Source organism: Aegilops tauschii, chromosome 1 (genome assembly GCF_002575655.3).
Source record: "Aegilops tauschii subsp. strangulata cultivar AL8/78 chromosome 1, Aet v6.0, whole genome shotgun sequence".
Classification (NCBI taxonomy): domain Eukaryota; kingdom Viridiplantae; phylum Streptophyta; class Magnoliopsida; order Poales; family Poaceae; genus Aegilops; species Aegilops tauschii.
Window position 1 is genome coordinate 300,258,818 of NC_053035.3, and position 26,022 is coordinate 300,284,839.

General features: G+C 47.3%; 1 pseudogene; it reads right to left on the minus strand.

Moving 5' to 3' along the window:
* Nucleotides 1-324: 324 nt before the first annotated feature.
* Nucleotides 325-24,403, minus strand: LOC109747183 (ATP-dependent 6-phosphofructokinase 5, chloroplastic-like; annotated as a pseudogene).
* Between the last annotated feature and the right edge of the window lie 1,619 nt (nucleotides 24,404-26,022).

Consider the following 26,022-nt stretch of genomic DNA (forward strand, 5'->3'; position numbering starts at 1 on the left):
TTTTGTATATGGAGGAGTCAACCTCGTCATTACAAGACGGCGCAGATGTGTGAGCGGACACGGCTTTGTAAAATCGTGGGAACGGGTGAGTCAGCCGCGTCGTCGCAAGTCGTGCGGACGGATGAGTCGGCCGCGTCGTGTTGATGTAGATTGGGCCACAGAGGCGGCGGCTTGCACACACATTTGTTGAACAATGCGGTATGATCGGATGTGCATCATAATATTGGGTGCCAGCTTTATCTCTGTGGCATGACGATCGCTCTTGCAGGGAATAATTGTCCTGCATATAAAACATCGCAAGTCAGAGTAATTGTTCTTTAAAGAAAAAAATGTATCAATAAAAATCGACTGGATGGATTTCACCTGATTTGTTTAGACAATAGATTATCCGTATGTAGCATCCGTGGATAACCTGACAATGTTGCAGTCCATCCAGTGTAAACATGAGAACAAACCCCTTAGTCTCTATCAAGTGCAAGGTGCCGAAGAACTCCATTTTGTCCATGAATAGTACACCACATAAATTGAACGACACCTCGGATACCAGGCAAATGTCAACTTGCTCGCTTGACAAGGAAGCATGCATTGTGATAAATCCACCGCTTCTTCCCATCAGCTTCACTTATCTGATGCCATGAAATTCAGAATGTGCCTCAATATATGCTAATTTGATGGCTCTTTGTGCCACCTCCACTGCGATATCAAATCCAAATGTCTTGTCCATCAGTAGTATGTCAGTATCAACAGTGTTTGAGAGACCAATAATCGACACTTTTTGTTTTCTCTTCTGGTACTTGGCATGTAGCTCATCAGCTCCAGCATGAATCCCATTCTCACTTAGTGCAAAGAGCATGTTTAAACCTCCTGCCTGGATGTCATTGGTAATGTCTGAAATACTTTCCCCATCATGAGAAACTCCTAGGAAGCTGCCACCAGTAAGATTGATATTTTGGACATGTCTATTAAGAGGTGCTTCCGCTAAATGATCTTCAAAAAAATCGCGGAAACCAAGCTGTATCACAACAATGTTTTTCACTCTGTATTTGTCAAGCGTAAGCACAATCTCCCGGGTGATATTATTGAGACCAGGGGAAATCCGCCGCGGGTTACAGTTCCAACCTTTACTCACTGATGGTTCAAAATATATTTATGTACGAGGGCCTGCCCGGTGCACCCATTGTTCAACCCAGCTGCAATCAGGGTCAGTTCAGCTCTAGTAGTTGTTTGGTGAGGCAAACTTGATAACCTGCGAAAGTACTCAGTAGTCGTTGTTAACACAGCCATTCCACGACTCTTCAGAAGAACCATCAACATTACTCAGTACTCCAACGGCGAGGCGGCAAGCCGGCGAGGCGAGCCATGGTGAAGACGGGTCAACAAAACGGCAGCTCACGACAGCATGGCGGCTCGACGTACAGTGGCTCGAGGCGAGGCGAGCCACGGCTGCAGCGAGCCATGGTGGAGGCGGCCGGGCGTATGGCAACTTGAGGAGGAGTGAAGCCGAGGTACAGCGAAGGCGGCCGGCGACTTATCACGGTGCACGACAGAGGAAACAGAGTGAGGCGGTGACTTGGAGCGGTGACTCAGAGGCGTCTGATATGTCTCCGACGTACCTATAATTTATTAACTATTAATGCCATGTTTATAACAATTTTATATGGTTTTGGTATGATTTGATTAGAACTAACCCAGACTGATGTTGTTTTCAGCAGAACTACCGTGGTGTCTTTTTGTGAAGAAATAAAAGTTCTCGGAAAGGGCTGAAAATTTATGAAGAATATTTTTGAAAAATATAAAAAAATACTGGAGCAAAAAGATACCAGAGAGGAGTCCCGGGGTAACCACAAGGGTGAGGGGTGCCCCCACCCTTAGGGCGCGCCCCTACCTTGTCATCGCGTCATGGATCCCCTTGACCTGTCCCCGATGACAACACCTCCTATAAATCCCAAAAACCTCAGAAATAAACCTAGATCGGGAGTTCCGCCGCCGCAAGCCTCTGTAGCCATGAGAAATCAATCTAGGCCCTCTCCGGCACCCTGCCGGAGGGGGCCATCATCCCCGGAGGCCATGGACGAGGATACTGGAGGGGGCCATCATCACCATGGAGGCCAATGACCAAAGCGAGAACCTCTCCCCATCTAGGGGGGAGGCCATGAGGAGGAAGCACAAGGGGGAGACTCTCTCCCCCTCTCTTTTGGTGGCGTCGCGGTGCCACCAGGGGAACCATCGCCGCCGTGATCATCTTCATCAACATCACCATCCTCATCTCTTTTACGCGGTCCACTCTCCCACACCCCGCTGTAATCCCCTACTTGAACATGGTGCTTTATGCCACATATTATGATCCAATGATGTTTTGAGTAGATTTGTGTCTTTTGGGTTGATTGATGATCTAGATTGGTTTGAGTTGTATGTTCTATTTTGGTTCTGTCCTATGGTTCCTTTCGTGCCGCACACACGTGAAGGATTCCCACTATAGGATGTTGCAATACATTCATGATTCGCTTATAATGGGTTGCTAGAGTGACAGAAGCTTAAACTCGAGTAAGGGGGTTGTTGCGTATGGGATAAAGGGGACTTGATACTTTAATGCTATGGTTGGGTTTTACCTTAATGATCTTTAGTAGTTGCGGATGCTTACTAGAGTTTTAATCATAAGTGCATATGATCCAAGAAGAGAAAGTATGTTAGCTTATGCCTCTCCTTCATATGAAATTGTAATGACGACTACCGATCTTGTTAACAATTTCCTAGGATAACTCCGCACCCTAACCCATCATTATTCCACACTCGCTATTTATGATATATAGTAATATATTATAACTTTACGTTAACAACACTTACTTTTATATTATAGTTCTCCGATATCATGCAAGGTTATCCTCTTCATACCCACAACGTAGTTTTATTTCTCGTTTCTAGATGGAAGCAAACGTTCGGTGTACGTAGAGTCGTATCAGTGGCAGATAGGACTTGAGAGAATATTGATCTTACCTTTAGCTCCTTGTGGGTTCGACACTCCATACTCATCACTTCCACCTTTGGAAATTGCTATGATGATTCCTTGCACTTGGGGATTATCAAGCTCCTTTTGGCATTGTTGCCGGGGAGCAATAGTGTGGGGTTGGTATTCTCGTGTATGCTTGTTTGCTTTCTTCACTAAGTAGATTTTGTTTTCCTCTATGTATGTGTGTATATAGCTAGGTCTTTCATAGTTTTCCACACAAACCGATCAATCGATATATCCAGTGAGGTATCACCCTCTTTCCCACGTCCACATCGATCAATCTATACCTCTCTATATAGGATTAACATATATAGCTAATACACCCACATTAATTATATATCGAACGTCCCCCTCTCATCATCCATGCCTTCCGCTTCATCTCTCAGACGCGTGCACAATGGCGAAGACAGGGGGCAGTAAGGGCCCTGCCCCCCTCCCCCCTAACATCACTATATATCGAGGCTAATATGAATGTGATAATTAGAAAATTGCTGCTAAAAATGGTTTAAGTTCATGAATTGACCCTCCTCGTAAAGGATTAGCAATGCTTGGCCCCCTAGCTCATTTATTTTTCATGGCTCCGCCACTGCGCGCAACAGCGGACGTGTTCACCCCCTCTCTCTAAATATCGATCTCGCACTTGTGCATTCCTTCATAGTCTCCCTCCACTCAGCCCCTCGCACCATCTTCTAGCCCCCCACCGGATTTTGCCACATGTACAATCTAGCAGACTCCATGGTTGAACTTAAGCATAATTCACAAACCTCAAAACAAGAGTGGTTCTCTTTTGTTCTAGAATCTTCCGTATCATAACTGCCCAAACTTTTTTTAGTTGAATTGCCATTATTTGTTTTTACTTTATGCTTTACAACGCACAATTCCATGAATCATAAAATAGATTAAGGGCTTCTTTGATTCAAAGGATTCTCAAAGGAATTTTGGAGGATTCTAATCATTAGGAATTTTTCCTATCTTGGTTGTTTGATTCGTAGGATTGTAAACCATAGGAATTTTTCCATATGATTCATTTGCACTAGATTTCATAGGAAACATCCCATCCACTCAAACCTCTTTGAAAGAATTCTGCGTTTTTTCTATGCACAATCAGACACTCGTACAATCCTGTAGGATTCAAGACGACATTCCACTATAATCCCATGTTTTTCCTATTCCCGTGTTCTTAGCTTTTTCATAAAACCTAATTGATTTTGAATGAGATGAACTATAAGAATTAAACGAAGCGCTACATAAGGCATATATGACTCAGAGCTTACATGCTATAGTGTGGTATTTATTCATAATTTGGTTGCAAAATCTTATGCGTGCAATGCACGTGTACCTTACTAGTACTTTGAGTATGTGCAAAACACGTAAATTAGAATACCAATGGCACGCTACACAGTGTCTCTCTTACAGTTCATGAAGCCACGTGGCACATGTGGAGGCGTTGTCGCGACCTCCTTGCATGGATTGATCACACTGACGTGCTGCTAGTTCCAGAAGAATGTACTCATCCTCCCTGAGCCGTACTGGCGGTACATGCAAGAAGCGAAGATGTGCACGCACGCCACGCACGCACTCATTCCCTCGCACGCACATGCGGGTACACGGGCGGATGCAATTTTGTACCAAGATCCACCCCATGTGATAATTTGACGCGTGTAAAGTCGTTCACTTCATTGATGGTCAATTAATACAGCGCATGCAAATTGAGTGGACGTGAGGGCGGAAGAAGGACATTATTACTCCACTGCGCGCATGCGAGTAGTTAAATCGTGGGTTGCTAGTAGTACTTCCATTGGTCTCCTTCATATATTGTGCCAATTTTTGACAGTAACATAATATTTACGCATTTGAGCAGTGTAGTACTTGAAATTTATGTTCCGCTAAACTCATCAGGAGCCGTTTGGGGCCTCGAAACCAAAACCATCAATTAATCTTTACCTTGTTCCCATCACATTCAAAAGCCTGCTCACACCTACTAGTACGTACCAAACCTGAACGTGTTCCCACTATGCAGGTATTAGTACTAGTGCTAGTACTTAGGTTATAAAAAGGGGAACTACCTAACCGAAAATTACTCTACCTTTCCTCCTCATAAGTGCTTCTTCTTCGTCCGTCGTTGTCATGGCCGGTGAGCAGAGCTCTAGGTCAAGAACTAATCATAACAAGGGAGCGGCAACCAAGCTGCGGAAAAAAAGAGAGGGCTCGCCGCCACGTAGAGTCCTCGAAAGATCTCTCACGGGCAAGCCATGGCTCCCAGGAGCGCCCTAGCCACGGAGGCGAACATGCCGAGCCGACGGAGCTCGAGTCGTTATCCCTCGATGGCATGCCCGATCAGCTCAATAAGCAGAAGGAGTTCATCCAAGGCTTGATGGAGTTGCTGAAGGAGAACCTCGACGACATGCCCGCTGAGCTCAATCAGCAGGGGGAGTTGACCGCCGGCTTGGTGATGCTGCTGAAGAAGAGCATTGCCTCGGAGAAGAAGGCGACCGGTGAAATCCTGCGACTTCAGGAGGACAAGGCGAAGCTCTGCCACGAGATCGACCTGTTGAAGGAGAAGAACGCCGGCTGGAAGAAGCTGCATGAGAATAGTAGTTCCTCGATGAAGATGCTGCAGGCCCTCGTCATGGAACAGAAGGAGGAGTTGGAGAAGCTCCGCATCGAGCACCCGGCTGCTGTCAAGGTACGTAATGCGGCCGTGGAACAGATGATGAAGGCTCGCGTCGAGAAATCCTGCATCATGGACAGAATGAAGAAGATGGCGGAGGAGACGCGCAAGGAGATGGAGGTCGTGGAGGCGATGAAGAAGCAGTTACGACTCCGCGGCGAATTAGATCATTTGGGGTGATAATCTTCCTTCTTCTTTTGCTCCTGCGTTTCATCTTTTGCTTCGGGTGTTTCGCCGCACGTGTCACGGTCTCTGCGAGGCATGAATAGAACAATGTTTTTTTGAGGGAATGAATAGAACAATGCTAACAATGAGATGACTAGCAAATTAGATCATTTTTTATCGCCATATGGCACTGGGCTACCGTGTTTCGTGCTCCTCCGTCGCAGTACTACTCCAGTGGAAAACTTGAGTATACCGCACGGTTCTTTGCTCCTCCTCGATCAGGTCATCGGCGCATTTATACGAGCAGTCAAATCACAAGGCCCCGCCTTCCAGCAGTAATGAGCCGTCAAATCACAAAGTCCCTCGCCTCTCGTGAAACCGACCAAGCTAGACTGCCCCGCCCTCTAGCCTTTTAAAAAATGTATACTTTTGTACAGCAGTAGTATCGATGGATTGCGCCATGGAGCAAAACTTGAAATTAAAAAAAGGTGGTACATATAGAGAGCGCTCGTCGCCAAATTATGCATATAGTACTATTAAAAAGACTAGTCACAATAATGGTGTCCAGCACAACCCACCCCTCAAATAAAACTAAGAGGGTGCTTGGATACGTTTTTGTTGGGGAACGTAGTAATTTTAAAAAAATTCCTATGAACACGCAAGATCATGGTGATGCATAGAAACGAGAGGGGAGAGTGTTGTCCACGTACCCTCGTAGACCGAAAGCGGAAGCGTTAACACAACGCGGTTGATGTAGTCGTACGTCTTCACGATCCGACTGATCAAGTACCGAACGTACGGCACCTCGGAGTTCAGCACACGTTCAGCTCGATGACGTCCCTCGAACTCCGATCCAGCCGAGTGTTGAGGGAGAGTTTCGTCAGCACGACGGCGTGGTGACGATGATGATGTTCTACCGACGCAGGGCTTCGCCTAAGCACCGCTACGATATTATCGAGGTGTAATATGGTGGAGGGGGCACCGCACACGGCTAAGAGATCAATAGATCAATTGTTGTGTCGATGGGGTGCCCCCTGCCCCCGTATATAAAGGAGCAAGGGGGAGGCGGCCGGCCTAGGAGGAGGGTGCGCCAAGGGGGGAGTCCTACTCCCACCGGGAGTAGGACTCCTCCTTTCCTTGTTGGAGTAGGAGAAGGGAAGGGAGAAGGAGAAGGAAGGAAGGGGGTGCCCCCCCTCCCTAGTCCAATTCGGACTAGTCCATGGGGAAGGGTGCGGCCACCCTTTGGGGCCTTTCTCTTCTTTCCCGTATGGCTCATTAAGGCCCAATACGAATTCCCGCAACTCTCCGGTACTCCGAAAAATACCCGAATCACTCGGAACCTTTCCGATGTCCGAATATAGTCGTCCAATATATCGATCTTTATGTCTCGACCATTTCGAGACTCCTCGTGATGTCCCCGATCTCATCCGGGCCTCCGAACTCCTTCGGTACATCAAAACTCATAAACTCATAATAAAACTGTCATCGTAACGTTAAGCGTGCGGACCCTACGGGTTCGAGAACTATGTAGACATGACCGAGACACGTCTCCGGTCAATAACCAATAGCGAGACCTGGATGCCCATATTGGCTCCCACTATTCTACGAAGATCTTTATCGGTCAAACCGCATAACAACATACGTTGTTCCCTTTGTCATCGGTATGTTACTTGCCCGAGATTCGATCGTCGGTATCTTAATACCTAGTTCAATCTCGTTACTGGCAAGTCTCTTTACTCGTTTCGTAATACATCATCTCACAACAAACTCATTAGTTGCAATGCTTGCAAGGCTTAAGTGATGTGCATTACCGAGAGGGCCCAGAGATACCTCTCCGACAATCGGAGTGACAAATCCTAATCTCAAAATATGCCAACCCAACAAGTACCTTCGGAGACACCCGTAGAGCACCTTTATAATCACCCAGTTACGTTGTGACGTTTGGTAGCAGACAAAGTGTTCCTCCGGTAAACGGGAGTTGCATAATCTCATAGTCATAGGAACATGTATAAGTCATGAAGAAAGCAATAGCAACATACTAAACGATCGAGTGCTAAGCTAACGGAATGGGTCAAGTCAATCACATCATTCTCCTAATGATATAATCCCATTAATCAAATGACAATTCATGTCTATGGCTAGGAAACATAACCATCTTTGATCAACGAGCTAGTCAAGTAGAGGCATACTAGTGACACTCTGTTTGTCTATGTATTCACACATGTATCATGTTTCCGGTTAATACAATTCTAGCATGAATAATAAACATTTATCATGATATAAGGAATTAAATAATAACTTTATTATTGCCTCTAGGGCATATTTCCTTCAGTCTCCCACTTGCACTAGAGTGAATAATCTAGTTCACATCGCCATGTGATTTAACATCAATAGTTCACATCACCATGTGATTAACACCCATAGTTCACATCGTCATGTGACCAACACCCAAAGGGTTTACTAGAGTCAATAATCTAGTTCACATCGCTATGTGATTAACACCCAAAGAGTACTAAGGTGTGATCATGTTTTGCTTGTGAGATAATTTTAGTCAACGGGTCTGTCACATTCAGATCCGTAAGTATTTTGCAAATTTCTATGTCTACAATGCTCTGCACGGAGCTACTCTAGCTAATTGCTCCCACTTTCAATATGTATCTAGACTGAGACTTAGAGTCATCTAGATTAGTGTCAAAACTTGCATCGACGTAACCCTTTATGACGAACCTTTTGTCACTTCCATAATCGAGAAACATATCCTGATTCCACTAAGGATAATTTTGACCGCTGTCCAGTGATCTACTCCTAGATCACTATTGTACTCCCTTGCCAAAATCAGTGTAGGGTATACAATAGATCTGGTACACAGCATGGCATACTTTATAGAACCTATGGCCGAGGCATAGGGAATGATTTTCATTCTCTTTCTATCTTCTGCCGTGGTCGGGTTTTGAGTCTTACTCAATTTCACACCTTGTAATACAGGCAAGAAACTCTTTCTTTGACTGTTCCATTTTGAACCACTTCAAAATCTTGTTAAGGTATGTACTCATTGAAAAAACTTATCAAGCGTCTTGATCTATCTCTATAGATCTTGATGCTCAATATGTAAGCAGCTTCACCGAGGTCTTTCTTTGAAAAACTTCTTTCAAATACTCCTTTATGCTTTGCAGAATAATTCTACATTATTTCCGATCAACAATATGTCATTCACATATACTTATCAGAAATGCTGTAGTGCTCCCACTCACTTTCTTGTAAATACAGGCTTCACCGCAAGTCTGTATAAAACTATATCCTTTGATCAACTTATCAAAGCGTATATTCCTACTCGGAGATGCTTGCACCAATCCATAGATGGATCACTGGAGCTTGCATATTTTGTTTGCACCTTTAGGATTGACAAAACCTTCTAGTTGCATCATATACAACTCTTCTTTAATAAATCCATTAAGGAATGCAGTTTTGTTTATCCATTTGCCAGATTTCATAAAATGCGGCAATTGCTAACATGATTCGGACAGACTTAAGCATCGCTGCGAGTGAGAAAATCTCATCGTAGTCAACACCTTGTACTTTGTCAAAAACCTTTTTCCGACAAGTCTAGCTTTGTAGATAGTAACACTACTATCAGCGTCCGTCTTCCTCTTGAAGATCCATTTATTTTCTATGGCTTGCGGATCATTTGGGCAAGTCAATCAAAGTCCATACTTTGTTCTCATACATGGATCCCATCTCAGATTTCATGGCCTCAAGCCATTTCGCGGAATCTGGGCTCATCATCGCTTCCTCATAGTTCGCAGGTTTGTCATGGTCAAGTAACATGACCTCCAGAACTGAATTACCGTACCACTCTGGTGCGGATCTCACTCTGGTTGACCTACGAGGTTCGGTAGTAAATTAATCCGAAGCTTCATGATCATCATCATTAACTTCCTCACTAATTGGTGTAAGCATTACTGGAACTGATTTCAGTGATGAACTACTTTCCAATAAGGGAGCAGGTACAATTACCTCATCAAGCTCTACTTTCCTCCCACTCACTTCTTTCGAGAGAAACTCCTTCTCTAGAAAGGATCCATTCTTAGCAACGAATGTCTTGCCTTCGGATCTGTGATAGAAGGTGTACCCAACTGTCTCCTTTGGGTATCCTATGAAGACACATTTCTCCGATTTGGGTTTGAGCTTATCAGGATGAAACTTTTTCACATAAGCATCGCAACCCCAAACTTTAAGAAACGACAACTTTGGCTTCTTGCCAAACCACAGTTCATAAGATGTCGTCTCAACGGATTTAGATGGTACCCTATTTAACGTGAATGCAGCTGTCTCTAACGCATAACCCCAAAATTATAGTGGTAAATCGGTAAGAGACATCATAGATTGTACCGTATCTTAATAAAGTACTGTTATGACGTTCGGACACACCATTACGCTGTGGTGTTCCAGGTGGCGTGAGTAGTGAAACTATTTCATATTGTTTTAACTGAAGGTCAAACTCGTAACTCAAATACTCTTCTCCATGATCAGATCGTAGAAACTTTATTTTCTTGTTACAATGATTTTCCACTTCACTCTGAAATTATATGAACTTTTCAAATGTTTCAGACTTCTGTTTCATTAAGTAGATATACCCATATCTGCTCAAATCATCTGTGAAGGTCAGAAAATAATGATACCTGCTACGAGCCTCAATATTCATCGAACCACATACATCTGTATGTATGATTTCCAACAAATCTGTTGCTCTCTCCATAGTTCCGGAGAACGGCGTTTTAGTCATCTTGCCCATGAGGCACGGTTCGCAAGCATCAAGTGATTCATAATCAAGTGATTCCAAAATCCCATCAGTATGGAGTTTCTTCATGCGCTTTACACCAATATGACCTAAACGGCAGTGCCACAAATAAGTTGCACTATCATTATTAACTTTGCATCTTTTGGCTTCAATATTATGAATATGTGTATCACTACGATTGAGATCCAACAAACCATTTTATTGGGTGTAGGACCATAGAAGGTTTTATTCATGTAAACAGAACAACAATTATTCTCTAATTTAAATGAATAACCATATTGCAACAAACATGATCAAATCATATTCATGCTCAACGCAAACACCAAATAACACTTATTTAGGTTCAACACTAATCCCGAAAGTATAGGGAGTGTGCGATGATGATCATATCAATCATGGAACCACTTCCAATACACATCGTCACTTCATCCTTAACTAGTTTATGTTCATGCAACTCCCGTTTCGAGTTAATACTCTTTAGCAACTGAACCAGTATCAAATACTGAGGGGTTGCTATAAACACTAGTAAGTACACATCAATAACATGTATATCCAATATACCTTTGTTCACTTTGCCATCTTTCTTATCCACCAAATACTTGGGGCAGTTCCGTTTCCAGTGACCAGTTCCTTTGCAGTAGAAGCACTTAGTCTCAGGTTTAGGTACAGACTTGGGCTTCTTCACTTGAGCAGCAACTTGCTTGCCGTTCTTCTTGAAGTTCCCCTTCTTCCCTTTGCCCTTTTCTTGAAACTAGTGGTCTCGTCAACCATCAACACTTGATGTTTTTCTTGATTTCTACCTTCGTCGATTTCAGCATCACGAAGAGCTCGGCAATTACTTTCGTCATCCCTTGCATACTATAGTTCATCACAAAGTTCTACTAACTTGGTGATGGTGACTAGAGAATTCTGTCAATCACTATTTTATCTGGAAGATTAACTCCCACTTGATTCAAGCGATTGTAGTACCCAGACAATCTGAGCACATGCTCACTGCTTGAGCTATTCTCCTCCATCTTTTAGCTATAGAACTTGTTGGAGACTTCATATCTCTCAACTCGGGTATTTGCTTGAAATATTAACTTCAACTTCCTAGAACATCTCATATGGTCCATGACGTTCAAAACGTCTTTGAAGTCCTGATTCTAAGCCGTTAAGCATGGTGCACTAAACTATCAAGTAGTCATCATATTGAGCTAGCCAAACATTCATAACGTCTGCATCTGCTCCTGCAATAGGTCTGTCACCTAGCAGTGCATCAAGGACATAATTCTTCTGTGCAGCAATGAGGATAATCCTCAGATCACGGATCCAATCCGCATCTTTGCTACTAACATCTTTCAACATAATTTTTCTCTAGGAACATATAAAAAATAAACACAGGGAAGCAACAACGCGAGCTATTGATCTACAACATAATTTGCAAAATACTATGAGGACTAAGTTCATGATAAATTTAAGTTCAATTAATCATATTACTTAAGAACTCCCACTTAGATAGACATCCCTCTAATCCTCTAAGTGATCACGTGATCCATATCAACTAAACCATGTCCGATCATCACGTGAGATGGAGTAGTTTCAACGGTGAACATCACTATGTTGATCATATCTACTATATGATTCATGCTCGACCTTTCGGTCTCCGTGTTCCGAGGCCATATCTGTTATATGCTAGGCTCGTCAAGTTTAAGCTGAGTATTCCGCGTGTGCAACTGTTTTGCACCCGTTGTATTTGAACGTAGAGCCTATCACACCCGATCATCACGTGGTGTCTCAGCACGAAGAACTTTCGCAACGGTGCATACTCAGGGAGAACACTTATACTTTGATAATTTAGTGAGGGATCATCTTATAATGCTACCATCAATCAAAGCAAGATAAGATGCATAAAAGATAAACATCGTATGCAATCAATATAAGTGATATGATATGGCCATCATCATCTTGTGCTTGTGATCTCCATCTCCGAAGCACCGTCATGATCACCATCGTCACCGGCGTGACACCTTGATCTCCATCGTAGCATCGTTGTCGTCTCGCCAATCTTATGCTTCTACGACTATCGCTACCGCTTAGTGATAAAGTAAAGCATTATAGGGCGATTGCATTGCATACAATAAAGCGACAACCATATGGCTCCTACCCGTTGCCGATAACTCGGTTACAAAACATGATCATCTCATACAATAAATTTAGCATCATGCTTTGACCATATCACATCACAACATGCCCTGCAAAAACAAGTTAGACGTCCTCTACTTTGTTGTTGCAAGTTTTACGTGGCTGCTACTGGGCTTAGTAAGAACCGTTCTTACTTACGCATCAAAACCACAACGATAGTTTGTCAAGTTGGTGCTGTTTTAACCTTCGCAAGGACCGGGCGTAGCCACACTCGGTTCAACTAAAATGACAGAGACAGACACCCGCCAGTCACCTTTAAGCAACGAGTGCTCGCAACGGTGAAACCGGTCTCGCGTAAGCGTACGCGTAATGTTGGTCCGGGCCGCTTCATCTCACAATACCGCTGAACCAAAGTATGACATGCTGGTAAGCAGTATGACTTATATCACCCACAACTCACTTGTGTTCTACTCGTGCATAACATCAACGCATAAAACCAGGCTCTGATACCACTGTTGGGGAACGTAGTAATTTCAAAAAATTTCCTACGAACACGCAAGATCATGGTGATGCATAGCAACGAGAGGGGAGAGTGTTGTCCACGTACCCTCGTAGACCGAAAGCGGAAGCATTAACACAACGCGGTTGATGTAGTCGTACGTCTTCACGATCTGACCGATCAAGTACCGAACGTACGACACCTCCGAGTTCAGCACACGTTCAGCTCGATGACGTCCCTCGAACTCTGATCCAGCAGAGTGTTGAGGGAGAGTTTCGTCAGGACGACGGCATGGTGACGATGATGATGTTCTACCGACGCAGGGCTTTGCCTAAGCACCGCTACGATATTATCGAGGTGTAATATGGTGGAGGGGGGCACCGCACATGACTAAGAGATCAATAGATCAATTGTTGTGTCTATGGGGTGCCCCCCTGCCCCCGTATATAAAGGAGCAAGGGGGGAGGCGGCCGGCCTAGGAGGAGGGCGCCGCCAAGGGGGTGTCCCACTCCCACCGGGAGTAGGACTCCTCCTTTCCTTGTTGGAGTAAGAGAAGGGAAGGGAGAAGGAGAAGGAAGGAAGGGGGCGCCCCCCCTCCCTAGTCCAATTCAGACTAGTCCATGGGGAGGGGTGCGGCCACCCTTTGGGGCCTTTCTCTTCTTTCCCGTATGGCCCATTAAGGCCCAATACGAATTCCCGTAACTCTCCGGTACTCCGAAAAATACCCGAATCACTCGGAACCTTTCCGATGTCCGAATATAGTCGTCCAATATATCGATCTTTACGTCTCGACCATTTCGAGACTCCTCGTCAGATCCCCGATCTCATCCGGGACTCCGAACTCCTTCGGTACATCAAAACTCATAAACTCATAATAAAACTGTCATCGTAACGTTAAGCGTGCGGACCCTATGGGTTCGAGAACTATGTAGACATGACCGAGACACGTCTCCGGTCAATAACCAATAGCGGGACCTGGATTCCCATATTGGCTCCCACATATTCTACGAAGATCTTTATCGGTCAAACCGCATAACAACATACGTTGTTCCCTTTGTCATCGGTATGTTACTTGCCCGAGATTCGATCGTCGGTATCTTAATACCTAGTTCAATCTCGTTACCGGCAAGTCTCTTTACTCGTTCCGTAATACATCATCTCACAACAAACTCATTAGTTGCAATGCTTGCAAGGCTTAAGTGATGTGCATTACCGAGAGGGCCCAGAGATACCTCTCCGACAATCGGAGTGACAAATCCTAATCTCGAAATACGCCAACCCAACAAGTACCTTTGGAGACACCGGTAGAGCACCTTTATAATCACCCAGTTACGTTGTGACGTTTGGTAGCACACAAAGTGTTCCTCCGGTAAACGGGAGTTGCATAATCTCATAGTCATAGGAACATGTATAAGTCATGAAGAAAGAAATAGCAACATACTAAACGATCGAGTGCTAAGCTAACGGAATGGGTCAAGTCAATCACATCATTCTCCTAATGATATGATCCCGTTAATCAAATGACAACTCATGTCTATGGCTAGGAAACATAACCATCTTTGATCAACGAGCTAGTCAAGTAGAGGCATACTAGTGACACTCTGTTTGTCTATGTATTCACACATGTATCATGTTTCCGGTTAATAAAATTCTAGCATGAATAATAAACATTTATCATGATATAAGGAAATAAATATTAACTTTATTATTGCCTGTAAGGCATATTTCCTTCAGTTTTAATCCCATGACTAAAAGTAGTGGGACTAAAACATGCTAGCCTCACCCATGCTTGGATCCAAATACTAAAAAGGCTAAAATCAAGTTAATGAGCATTTATTATCCTCCAAACCCTCCAATCCAGAACTCGCCTGTGTTAAAGGAGAGGAGTTAAATGAGTAGAGAGAGGACTAATCCACATTTTAGTAGGGGTACCCCTGACTAAAAAATTGTAGTCTCAAGACTAGTTTTAGCCCCTCTTTAGTTAGGGGTGCTTGGAACTTTAGCCTCTTAAAGAGACTATTTTTAGTCAGACTAAAATAAGTCCCTTGGATCCAAGCACCCTCTAAGCATCCTGGAATTCTTTGACAAAACTAAGCACCCTGAAATTTTTGACAACTAAACTGCTGGCTATATGATGTTGGCCATATATATTGTACGTATATAATGTGAAGAAACGAGTGGTAGTCCTATACCAACTAAAAGATGAAATGTAAGAAATACTAGTATGTACGTCCTGAAGAGTTAAAGTAACGATAAGAAACATAACATAGTTCTGCTGGGGGCTCAGCACAACACACCCCTCAAATTAAATTAAGCACACCTGAAATTAAACTTTGCAACTATTCCGGTAGACACTGCATTAGAACCACCATGAGCAACAACACTGCCACCTTACTCGGAGTCCTCGTCCACGTCCTTGACTTCGTCCTTGTCCCTCTTCCTCTTGGCCGATACTTCTTTGCTTGAACCGCACACTTGGCTGTTGCTCTTCATCCAACCCTTGTAGATATTGAAGCAAAGGTAGCCATCCATTGTAGCGTAGTGGATGTGGTCTATATCTAGTACATTCCGCTGCCATGCATGACGATGAAACGTGTATGGAGGTTTCTCCAGTTTATCGTATGAAGGATGAACCATGGCTCCTGCCAGGGTCAGCATTGAAGGCTGACGAGAGGACACCAGCCGATTCTTCTGGAGGTCGAAGGTGTTGCCTACAACGAGGCCGATCCGACGCAGGACTTCTTTGTCGTTACCAAAGTCTACAGTAACGAATTTGACTAGGTTGCTCTCGAGGAAGTCCTTAAAATCCTGGCACTCAACGTCGGCATGGCATATGTGGTAGACCAAGCATAAGTCATGCACGCAAACCTGGATCACCGCGGGCTTCTTCCTCTCTTCGTCCTTTAGATCATTCTCTCGTCCCAGGACGGTGGTGTACTCAACATCTAGCCCAGCGACCCACTCATCATCTGAGTCTTCGAACATGCGTCTGAAGCGAGAAAGGTATCCTTTCACCGCCGCGGAAGAACGGGTGTAGATGACGTCGAACTCATCGCCGGTGATGGTTCTAACATTGTACTCACCGCCGATCATGGAGATTTGGGACGCCATGGATTTGGGAGGAGGGTTAGGATTAGTGGAACTGCCGTAATGTGAATGGACGGGACGACTAGGAGCGAACCGCCGTAGTATTGAAGGACGTGCGGGGACGAGTAGGAGCGAACTGCCATCGTGCGAACGGCAGGGTAGTGGCTTTCCATTCTCCCATGATACGGGCTTCCGAGAGCCCTTGGATCTGAGATCGATTGGTTGCATGGCGTGATTCTAGACCTATGGGTGAATATCCTATCCTGGAGGGTTATTCTGCAAATTTTCAGCAACTTAGCATGCGATCGTTTGATCTTAGATCCAAGGGCTGCCAGCAGCCCGTATCATGGTCGCGCCTACCACGACCGCCGCGTGGCTCGCACGGTCGCGCCCTTGGAGATTTAACACGGTGCATTAGGCTATCTGATGTTGGCATGTCATACATAGTCATCACTTAGTCACTCATACTACAACAAGGTTGGCTATAAGTGTAATTTTTTTTACTCCTCTCTATCTCTTTCTTCGTACTCCCTCCGTCCCATAATATAAGAACGTTTTTGACACTAGTGTAGTGCCAAAAACGTTCTTATATTATGGGACACAGGGAGTACTAGTATTTATTTCATTTGCCAAGGAGTGACCTCTTCCAATGAAATGGTGTTGCTAAGTTTGCTTCATTTAATTAGCTATAGACTCAAAATTGTCTTTTCACCTAGGTACACGCGCTTAGCACCGTTTCTTCCTTGGGTCACCAAACTAGTCTCTCTCTTCTTGATTAACTTGCCACATCAGACTTTATGCCTATGTGGCAAGCTTAAGCACCTGTAGGAGCAAGTAAAAGTAAGTACAATAGTGCGCTTTACATGGCATTTTTGCATATGTGGAGTAAAGAGAGGCAAGGAAAAAGTGGAGAAGTGGGCTCTCATGCAAGAGCCAGCCTCTACTACATGGTGGAGCATTGGGAGAGGCACCTGTATGGAGGTGGTCAGGAATCGGGAGACTCACACCGGTCGTAGCGCCGCAATTAAAATGATAATGGCAAGTCAAATCACAGGGCCCCACCTGTCCAGCAGTAACTCGCTGTCAAATCACACAGCCTACGTTTGCAGCAGCCTACTCCCTCGTCTTCTCGCGTCTCTGTCGAACCGACTAGGCGGAACTGCCCTGCCTACCGCGCAGGAAAAGCCCCGCCCTCGACTTTTAAATAGTATACAGTATACTAATTTTGTATCCATGGATTGCGCCGGCGCCATGGAGCAAAGCGTCTAGAAAACGGCGGTACACATGTACGGAGTATACAGCACGCCCGTCGCGTTCGCGTCGCACCCCAGACGGTCGGTCCGTCTGGCACGCTGCTCTCCAAATGGAACGCGCGTCATATTGCGTTTGCACACACATGTGGGATGGGAATTGAGAACCGACCATAGGCACACTCCCCGGCCCCGCATGTCGGGTGACTTAATAGAAGACGGAGACGAGCGATAGTACTAGAGAAGTGTTGTACTACGTTGGTGCCTGGACGATCCCTGCAAGACACGGAAGATCAGTTCGTCCATGCATGTGACCAGACTCCAGCAGACACGCCTGGATTGGCTATCGTCTACATATCGTGTAGGTTGTGTTGTACATGGCTGTAGTTCTGGTGAGAAATCTAAAAAAAGGTTTCTTGTCATCTCGCAAAATTAGGTGTCATGTGCTTCGGATCACTGCGAGGGTTAAACAGCGACAACTGAGTTGGGCTAGTCATTGGGGGCACATGCACGAACAGTGACTACTCGGCTGCCATCTAGGTTAAGCCGGCTATGTTAATTAGGACATCTATCGACGGACCCCTTTTCTACGAGTTTATCTTTAATTTGAGCTTTGTTCCTCGTCTAGTTTGTCCGTCGGGATTCATGTTGTCTCCTTTGGGCAGTGAGGTTATGATTTCTTGTCATGTGGCATTTTTTCGTGTTATATGTTATAATCCGGCGCTTCAGATCAAAATGACGACAACTGCGCCTCTGGGCCACATGCATGAAGACTTCTCGACAGTCATTGACGAGGTCAAGCCGGCTCCGGTAGACAAAAGAAAACTAGTACTACTCCACTATATAGGCAGGAGCCTCCGCGCTTGCTTGCTAGTGTTGCTCTTTTCATTTCGAGATTTTAAATTACATTAATTTTTATGCGTGGAGAATTTGTTGGATTTTATATTGATATACATTTCTTTTTTAAAATCAGTTTGAATGTGAGTCGAAATTTCGGGATTAAAAACAGTTCGGACCGCACCGAAATATGCAGAATTTCGTATATTTTTTTAACCGTGGCCACAATATGGGCTGTAATGCTAACAAAAAGAATATGGGCTCCAAAAAAACCTTAATAATTAGCAAATGGGTTGTAAATTACAAGAAATAATGGCAGATGGGCTGTATGCTGTTTTCCATAGATTTGAGGCTTTCCTAAAAAAAGGTTGACGCACAAGCAGTAACTGTTGGATGGCCATCCAACGGCCGTCGTGCTTCTTCAATCTCTGCTCTTCCTGCTCCATCCGCTCAAACAAGCGCCGGCGGGACTGCCTGCTCCCTCCTCCCCGCGGCCGCCTCTGCTGCCGCGCAGGCCTCACCGCCCCACCGTACTCCCATCGCTGGCCTAGCCATCCCTCTACTCACCCACACCTGCTGTTATTCTCCGGCGACGGCAGACGAACCAATAAACCCTCTTACAGTCGTACTCCCCTCCGCGTGGGAAACAACTACCGAGTCTTCCCTGCCTCCGTGTCGTTCCCTTCCTAGGCCTCGCCGTCGTCCACCGCCCTGGTGCTCTCGGCGCGGCCTGGTCAACGTGGTCAACGACCGACATGCATCTGAAGTGGACTGTATGTGGAGAGGCCGACAGCTGGGTCCACGGCCGCACGCAAGGAAATGCCTCCTTATTACGCGCAAAATAATGATTCCTCCACCTGACATCAGGGACCCACCAAAAGGGCCTCTGTATTTCGTGAAAAAACATTACCGCCGCTGACAGCTCGGACCCACCAGCTATATCTTTGCACGCAAGGAAGTGCCTCCTTATTACGCACAAAAAATGAATACTCCCACTGCTAGCTGGGACCCACCATGGTGGGAGGCTGACTTGTGGGCCTACTAAGTTCACTGGGATGGGGGCCTTTGTCAACTTTAGTCAATATGAACGATTCTAGCTCCAATGACCGTACGATGTCCATCCAACGGCCATAGTGCTTCTTCAACCTCTAGTCTTCTTGCTCTAGCCGCCCAAAGCAGCGCCGGTCGTGTCGCATGCTCCTGCCTCCCGTGGCCGGCTGTGCTGCCGCGGAGGCCTCACCTACTATTCCCACCGCTGGCCAGGCCCTGCGGCGACGGCAGCCTCACACCGCAGCCGAACTAGTGAACCCTCGTACTCCTCTCCGCATGGGCTTCCACTGCCGCGTCTTCCCCGGCTCTGCGTCGTCCCCTTCCTAGGCCTTGCCGTCATCCACCGCCGTGGTGCTCTCTGCGCGGCGTGGTCAACGTGGTCAAGGAACGACTTCCATCGGAAGAGTACTGTACGTGGACAGGCTGACAGCTGTGTCCACGACCACAGCCCAATTTTTTGTGATTTGCCAAGTAAGTCGCTTTGTCAGGCCTGTTGGGCTGCAAATCTTTCAAGACGAGGAGAGCTTTCATTCGGCTGACCGAGAAAATGGCCCATCAGTAATGAGAAATGGGCTGTACATTTTTAAAACACATCAAACCGGCAATTAGTTTCAAATATCTTTTTTTTCATTTCGAGATTTTAAAGTACATTAATATTTATGCGTGGAGAATTTATTAGATTTTATATTGATATACATTTATTTTTAAAATCAGTTTGAATGTGAGTCGAAATTTCGGGATTAAAAACAGTTCGAACCGCACCGAAATATGCAAAATTTCGTATAATTTTTTAATCGTGGCCACAATATGGGCTGTAATGCTAACAAAAAGAATATGGGCTCCAAAAAAAACCTTAATAATTAGCAAATGGGCTGTAAATTATTAGAAATAATGGCAGATGGGATGTATGCTGTTTTCCACGGATTTGAGGCTTTCCTAAAAAAAAGGTTGACGCACACGCAGTGACTGTTGGATGGCCATCCAACGGCCGTCGTGCTTCTTCAATCTCTGCTCTTCCTGCTCCAGCCGCTCAAACAAGCGCCGGCGGGACTGCCTCCTCCCTCCTCCCCGAGGCCGGCTCTGCTGCGGCGCAGGCCTCACCGCCCCACCGTACTCCCATCGCTGGCCTTACCATCCCTCTACTCACCGACACCTGCTATTATTCTTCGGCGACGGCAGACGAACCACTAAACCCTCATACAGTCGTACTTCCCTCCGCGTGGGAAACAACTGCCGAGTCTTCCCTGCCTCCGTGTCGTTCCCTTCCTAGGCCTCGCCGTCGTCCACCGCCCTGGTGCTCTCGGTGTGGCCTAGTCAACGTGGTCAACGACCGACATGCATCCGAAGTGGACTGTACGTGGAGAGGCCGACAGCTGGGTCCACGGCCGCACGCAAGGAAATGCCTCCTTATTACGCGCAAAATAATGATTCCTCCACCTGACATCAGGGACCCACCGAAAGGGCCTCTGTATTTCGTGAAAAAACGTTACCGCCGTTGACAGCTCGGACCCACCAGCTATATCTTCGCACGCAAGGAAGTGCCTCCTTATTACGCACAAAAAAAAAGAATACCCCCCTGCTAGCTGGGACCCACCATGGTGGGAGGCTGACTTGTGGGCCTACTAAGTTCACTGGGATGGGGGCCTTTGTCAACTTTAGTCAATATGAACGATTCTAGCTCCAGTGACCGTACGATGTCCATCCAATGGCCGTAGTGCTTCTTCAACCTCTGGTCTTCTTGCTCCAGCCGCCCAAAGCAGCGCCGGTCGTGTCGCATGCTCCTGCCTCCCGTGGCCGGCTCTGCTGCCGCGGAGGCCTCACCGCCCCCTACTATTCCCACCGCTGGCCAGGCCCTGCGGCGACCGCAACCTCACACCGCAGCCGAACTAGTGAACCCTCGTACTCCTCTCCGCGCGGGATTCCACTGCCACGTCTTCCCCGGCTCCCCGTCGTCCCCTTCCTAGGCCTCGCCGTCGTCCACTGCCCTGGTGCTCTTGGCGCGGCGTGGTCAACGTGGTCAAGGAACGACTTCCATCGGACGTGGACTGTACGTTGAGAGGCTGACAGCTGGGTCCACGGCCGCAGCAAGGAAGTGCCTCCTTATTACGTGGAAAATAATGATTCCTCCACCTGACAGCTGGGACCCACCGGACGGGCCACTGTATTTCGCGAAAAAAACGTTTCCCGCTGACTGCTGGGACCCACCAGCTACATCTTCGCACGCAAGGAAGTGCGTTCGAGCAAAAAAACGATTCACCCCCTGACTGTTGGGACCCACCAGCTACATCTTCGCAGGCAAGGAAGTGCCTGACAGTCGGGACCCACCTGGTCGAAGCGTACGTAGCGTTGTCATTCTGGTCACGAACGTGTACGTACATATATATTGTGGATGTAGAGGTGCGCACGTGTCGTAGTAGAGGCGCGTACGTGTCATAGTAGAGGCGCGCAGGTAGCATGTACATGTACGTACAGCGGCCAGGGTGCAAGAAAGAAAATACGGCCATGTATGTGTACATATGGGCGGGGTCTCGAACGCCTACTCGCGCATACGTATGGCCAGGGCTCGTGTACATGGCTGGGTCGGAACGGAGAAACAGCATCGTCGTGTTCATGGGGAGGCAACGGAATGCGCCGTGTTCATGGGGAGGCAACGGAATGCGTCGTGTTCATCGGGAGGCAACGGAACGCATGGGAGCCAACCGGCTGGGTCAGAACGGAATGCGTGGTCGTGCTCATCGGGAGGGCTTGGACGGAACAGGCGACGGAAACGAGGCCTGGCGTACCGCACAACGGAGGAAACAAACCTCCTACGTTCGGAACGGGGTCCTATTGATCGGGAGGGGTGTGGCGTACCACAAAACGGACGAAACGGACCTCCTACGGTCGAAACGGGGGTCCTTTTGATCAGGAGGGGTGTGGCGTACCACAAAACGGACGAAACGGACCTCCTATGGTCGAAACGGGGGTCCTGTTCATCGGGAGGGGTGTGGCGTACCGCAAAACGGGACTCCATGGGATACTGTTCATCTCCACCGTCGACCTCCTCCAGCCTCCACGGGCTACCGTCGACCTCCTCCAGCCTCCACGGGCTCCTGTTCATCCAGCCTCCACCGCGCGCTACTCCACCGGCTACTGTTCAACCACCCCTCCACGGGCACCCCTCCACTGTCTACTGTTCATCCAGCCCTCCACACCACGGGATCCTGTTCAACCACCCCTCCACGGGCACCCCTCCACCGTCTACTGTTCATCCAGCCCTCCACCACACCACCGGGTCCTGTTCATCCAGAGGCAACGCCACCGCTCACTTTTCATCCAACCCCCCCCCCCCCCCCCCGCAACACTCACTGTTCATCCTAGAGGCAGCATCAATCGGCTTCAGTTAGCAGCAGTAGCGAAGGAATCGCTCGATCGGGTTCAGTTAACAGCCATCGATCGATCGCTCGGGTTCAGTAACGCGTAGCCTGCAGTGCAATCGCTCGGGTTCAGTTAGAGCCCAACGCCTCGCTCGGGTTCAGTTAGAGCCAACGCCTCGCTCTAAATTTTCCTCGCCCTCGCTTCTACCACGGTTTTTTCTGTCATGGACGGCCCAAAGAATGTCATGCAGCTGCGTCTCCGGCCCGCCCAAGACGAAAAGCCCATTTTCTGTCATGATTTTTTGTCATAGAAGTAGGAGCCCACCACATCTATGATGATACCGGGTTTTTTCACAATTATCGTCATAGAAGTGTCATATGTATGACAGAAAAAATTTCGTTCGGCCGAAAATGTCACGGATGTGTCTTTTTTTTGTAGTGAATGTTTAGATTGCTTGTTTGGTGTGTGCAACAGAAAAAACAGAAACTTTTGCTGTAGTAATTTAATTTACATTTTTACGGGAGCATGATAAAATCTTGATATTTTTACACAGTACTTCTATGCAAATTGTTTAGATTTTCCTAAATTTTTAGAATTTTTGAAGTGACAGAAGTATTCGTAAGTTCTAGATTGCTACAGACTGTCCTCTTCTTGATAGATTTTGTTTTCTATGTGTTTTTCACTTATTTTGATGAATCTGTGGGTAGTATCGGGGGTATTGTCATGGGAAACCACGACACCTATGGGACCAGAAGGCCCCTTGCTGGTTCGGCGCGGGGGGGCGTCGTGATGCACAAAGAGTAGACGAGTGTGGGGCAGCACGACAGAGATCATGCAGGCATTTTTACCGAGGTTCGGGCCGCGGCGAGGCGTAAAGCCCTACTCTTGCTTTGGTGGATTGATGGTGGAAAGGTGGTGATGGAGCATAGTACACTCGCCCGACAGGGGTTGCCTCAGGGCGGAAGTGGCTACGCGCGTATGGGGGTGTGAGTTATCCAAGCTTCTAACCCTTTCTACGGTTGCCATGGGACTCCTTTTATAGATCAAGGGGTTACCACAATGGCAAAGTAGTCATTATGCACTGATAATTAAAATAGCAAACAGAGCTATCATACCTAACTCTGTGGGCTGACAGGGCGCATTAAATGCACCACTCAACGTCACATCGTTGGTTGCCCGGCAAGGCTTGCCGGGCTATCTCGCCGGCTCCACGCCTGCTCGCTTGACACATCGCAGGACGGGTGTCATATGCAGGTATTTCCTGTAGGGAGAGGCTGGCATGTGGCGAATGGCTGCCACTTAGTCACTTTGCGGCTTGACACCGCACTGATTGATGACGTGGGTCGTGGCGGAGTAGTTGGTGAGGTGGTTTTGCCTCCGTGTGTCATCTTCTTACGGGGGTGGCCTCGCCCCTTGCCGAGCTCACCTTCCCGGCAAAGGAGGCCCTTCTCCTGATGGTATCTTGCTTCTCTGGCTTGATCATGGTCCCTTTGATCTGCATGTTGGCCCTTTGGAAATCTTGGTTTCTTGTACTCTGGCTTGACATTGACTTGTCCATGCACGAGTCAGAGGAAAATGCATACCCCTGTATATTTTCCCCGACATAAGCCCCCGGGCCTGAGACACATGTGCCGCGTGGTTAGGCCCCCAAACCGTGCGTGGACACATGGCAGGAGAGGGCTGCGCATGCCGGTTTGCCACGATGACTAGTCAATCCAACGTCCACTATGCGCAATTACTCTGTGTCGTGGGGTCGTGGGGCTATTGCAGTTAAGGTAAAACTGTAACTTTCTGAAGTGTCGCGCCCCTGCCCCGCGTCCCCCCTTAAGAGCAGGGAAAAGTGGAGCGGCACGGTTCACCCGTCTCTTGCCCCATTCTCCCATCTTCTTCCTCCGCAAGCCAAGCGACAGTTCCTCCCCTCGCTCCCCCGTTTGCCGCCATCCCTCCCACCGAACCCCTTTCCCTTCCGCATCGCCGCCGCGGACATGGGGAAGAAACCCGCGGAGAAAGGAAAGCCGACGACCGCGATGAAGGAGGTCGCCATCGAGGGAAGCAGGAGGGTGGCAGAGCTAAACAAGAAGCGGAGGGAAGATGTCGTCTTCATCCTGTCGAACTTGAGCGGCCCAGTCCTTCAGGCGAGGTATGGGTATCTGTGGGGGAGGCCCGTTCCGAAAGGGCACGGGGCGCCCAAAGTTTTTGCGACGGGGAAGGAAGATCCGCCGGTCTCATATTGATTCTTCTGCGCTTACTTTATCTGTGACCTCTGCTCCCCCTTCTCCAAATTCTGCAGTCATGAATATCTATAGATTCTAGCCCCTCGACTTCATGCCAAATGCAATGGCGACCATGGCTATTTTCGCGCATTTGTGCGAGAATTTCGTTGGAGTTAGGCCCAATGTGGATCTGTTCTGGCATTACTTCGTTCCGCGGGTGGAGAACAAGGGCCACCGCTTCGGAATCATTAGCTGGATGCCGCGTGTGGCGAGGAAGATCTGGGATTACATCCCTGGGTACCAGCGCAAGAGGTGGGATGAATGGAGAGGGGATTGGTGCTGGATTCAAGATGAGGAAGCCCCCGAATTTTGCGAAGCACAGAAGGAATGTGTTGAGCGCGGCAAGGCATGGAGCGCCAAAGGCCTCACTGAGGATAGGCTGTGCCCGGCAATCAATAGGATTACCCGTTTGAAGACTGTTGGGTTAACCATCGAACATGTGGGGGCACATTTTCTTCTCCGCCGTATCTCGTCACTACAGGAAAGGGACAAACCTGCATGGTTGTACGGTGATGCTGCGGACAGGATGAGGCTCCTCCCAGGGCTAGCCAACAACTTATCAGTTTATGGCCATGGCTAGTTGTGCGACCAATTGTTTGCTCGCTTCGAGTTGTTCAAGCTTCCGACAACTGTTATCCCCCTAAACATTAAGTCTGCCCGGGGCCAGATACTAAAGTCGATGCCGGACTGCAATGCCGAAGGGGCAGCAAGCACCCGGCAGCTACCCACCCTGGATGAAGAGCTTCAGTTGTCGAGCACCCTGGTGGAGAGGGCCACCAGGACTGAAACTGGAATGTATAAACGCACCTCCTCTGCGGAGGTGGCGTATATCTTGAGGAGGGTCGAGGAGGACAAGGACGCCCGCCTCGCGGAGATGGAGAAGGCCGCAAAGGCCAGGAATGGC